This window comes from Cyprinus carpio, chromosome A1 (assembly GCF_018340385.1).
Source record: "Cyprinus carpio isolate SPL01 chromosome A1, ASM1834038v1, whole genome shotgun sequence".
In the NCBI taxonomy this organism is placed as follows: Eukaryota; Metazoa; Chordata; class Actinopteri; order Cypriniformes; family Cyprinidae; genus Cyprinus; species Cyprinus carpio.
Genome location: NC_056572.1, coordinates 31,618,579 through 31,622,131, shown reverse-complemented (window position 1 = coordinate 31,622,131; position 3,553 = coordinate 31,618,579).

The following is a 3,553-nucleotide window of genomic DNA, read 5'->3' as shown; positions in this document are numbered from 1 at the left end:
CAGGTTTAAGAAGAAACAACACAAAATCAAACATCTTCACACTAAAACATTAAAAAGTTAAACAAATTTTTTATCTGAAATTAAATAATGCAATATTAAACCTTTGCATCCTAATACATTAAACAGTTCATTAAAGGTGTGTTCTTGTGTTTGTAGTCAGAGCTGTGCTGGAACACACACGTGCTTCTGCTAATTCTTCAAAAGAGGAAGCACTCCAGAGCTATGAAAAAAAAAAGCCAGACTAATGGCTAATTGGGGTGGTCAAAGAGCATGTTTCTGTTTTTCTTTTCCTTTTTTTCCCCTTTTGTCCCCTTTCTCTTTGTGTGGGTGTAGAATTAGTGAAAAACAAAAACTCTAGTTGCAACACTGTATGATGCAACATTGTGGCATGTGGATGGAAAGAATATAAAACATTCCTACAAATGTGTGCATGCATTCATATACAACCAAGACCTAAAAATAACAGAAAACAACACAATACAATTTAAACTTCGCAGACAGCGCACCAACACAGAGGGAAATCACCAACACCTCAGAGAGCTAAATATATTTCAAGACACTTTGAAGACACCTTGAGGTGTCTGTTGCAATGGCTGCCACTCAGAAAATCCTTTTTAAAAATCACTAAGGTACAGCCAGCATTGCAATATTTCAGAAGCAATGCTGTCTGGAAATATCCAAAGCCTTTTAAGAGTGTCTGATGTTGTTTTATTGTACCTAAAACACCTTTATCGTCAACTGAAACAAAAGTCATGCCATTACAAAGGCGAAAACATTTGTTACAATTTTTGAACATTTGGTGCAAAGCCAAGCACCGAAACGGCGACTCGTCACAGAAAAAAAAAAATAAAACAAAAAAAACAACTACTGTTCCAACAAAGAATAGTCTCTCACATGTGTGTGATGCGATTTGCTTGGGTGTGTGTAAAATTACACCAAAAAAAAACACTCACTGATACACTCTGATCTCACGTCATCATAAAATGACATCACTTTTCATGACCTGTTGGTGACCTGTAGTCATTCCTGAGTGCCTGGTCAAATGGTGCTTGACCTCTGACCTTTCAATAAGAGAAAATTTGATTATTAAATTCCAAAAATGGTGGAAATCAATCAAATTACTAAACAGAGACAAAAGATCTATAAACTGAACTTTTATCAAACTGGGTAGAGCAGCATTTCCTGATCACTTCTTTTTGGCAAAGCTCCCTATAATTCTCAGAATCTAAGCCAGTAAATAGTGCAGTGCAGTCTGGAATTCATTCCTAACAAGTTCTGGCATGGTACAGCAATTCAGATAATTTATCACACACATAATTTTCTTCAAGGTTCAAATTAATTTAGAAGAAGCTAAATTAAGACCAATAAAGCTGAAAGAATAAATACTTATCTTCAGTAGATTACCTACAAGAACCAACATTAATTCAATCAAAATGCTTTCAGCTTGCAAATACAGGCCTACATGCAGTTGATACCATGAGTGCAGACATATTCGTATGCTAAATACATAAGCTAAAATGTATTCTATGCCAGCTTCTATGCCAGAATGCTGGTCTTTAGAACTCAAAAAATGTTGCCTTTATATATATATATATATATATATATATATATATATATATATATATATTACTTACGTATTTTTGGGTAGCGCCCTTTTTGGAAAGTAGAAAAGATTTTGGACTTTAGGTACTCACTCTCATTTCCCTCCAAAACCACATGATGTTTTCATCGTTTTTGTCACCTAAATATAAACACATAAACACCTAAACACATAAATGTTGTCCATTGGATTCCTGTGCAATACTCAAAGTCTTTAAACTTTATTTGAATGTTTTAAGTAAAAACTAGACGTAAATTTAAGTCGTACTCACTCAAAATCCACCCCTCTGTCGAAGCTAGCACGCACATCGTAACGTTTGTTTGTTTACGTAAGTGCAGCACAGTGAATATCAGTGAATAAACTGTGCAAACCTCAACGCAGATTTGAATGCTTGAAAATAAACAACACTATATTGTCAGTATTTAATTGGACTGTTTTGCTTAAATGCCAATGTCTGTTGGCATTGCTGTAATAGCAATGCCAACAGATGGAAATGAAGTCGTATTCACTCAAAATCTGTCAATCTGTTGAAGCTCAATCATGCGCGCATAAACAAAGTAACTGCACACAAAACCTCAAAGCGAGATTTATGTAATAATTGTAAAAAACCAAAGACAGTAGAGCATGTTCTGTTAGAATGCACCAGACATAAAAATGAAAGGTTATCACTAGGAAATCAAATCAAGTCAGTAGGTAGGCTATAAGTGGTTTGTCAATTCAGAATTAATAAATTCATCACAAGTATTCAAGATATTAGAATTTGTAAAGGTCACAAATGTTCAATATTTTTTTATTATTATTTATTACCTATATTACTCTCCTCATTGATGCTCCACACTCCATCTCTGTAGGTGGAGGAAATGCACTATAAGTTGGTTTGCCAACCACCACTAAGTTGAAAGAAGAAGAAGAAGAAACCTCAGTGTGGTATATTTAAATGCAAAACTGAACTAACCTACACTTTTCTTATATTCGAATGTGGACTATTTTACATTGTGACAGTACTTTTTAAACATTTAAAATGACAAAAAAGTGAAAAAAAAAATCTGCATAGTAACATCAAGTAACATTTCTCCCTATTAAACTGCCGTCTGGCATGTCGTCAAGTGGCTTCCCTCATGCTCTCTAAATATTTCCCCTCCTCATTGTCGTCCATATGCCCCCTGTCTGTCTTCACATGCCCTTGAGTGGCAGGGCAGCGTGGCACGGCCTTTTCCTGCCAATCTCATTCATCCCGTTGTCATCTGCGTGCCTTCTGCTAAAGGTCAGGCTCCTCTGCGAATCACCTGCAGCTATGTGGCTGTTCCCGCGCAGTCACAGAGTGCTGATTAGCAGAGCATTCATTAGGGCGATTAGCCTCGGACACAACAGACCCCTGAAGCACAGTAGGATAATGAGGGCCTGGGTGGTGAAAAGGGGGTGCTTGATTTTTAAACGCTAATAGCCATCCGTTAGCACTAACAATCTAGCTAACTCAAAAGTTTCTTAATATGATGCCGTTCTCCAATTCATACAAGCATAATACGCTTGTGAAGGACTTTTACATTGCTCTCCTTGCCCGTGGGGACACAAAGAGTCACTCTTACCTGACTCATGACTCCTACAGGGCTCTCACGGATCAGTGCTGATGTTAACGCTAACCTTGCCCAAGAAGACAGAGAGATGTTATCCGCTGGCTTGTTAAGTGCTTGACAGTAGTTTACAGGGGACAGTCCTGGTTTTTGGTGTCCTCTCAAGTTGGCCACATACTAACTATCAAATAAAAAAAAAAATAAAAAATACATTTATGCATTCTATAACAGGGCCTGCACAAGTGGCAGGATTGTTTTCCACACAATTTTAATCATTCCAGAAAGTTACAATGCAGTCATTTCCATTTACGCAATTATTCTCATGTTTATTTTTGTAAAATCCTAATTTTGTTGCAATACAATACTGTTCTGATATATTTGC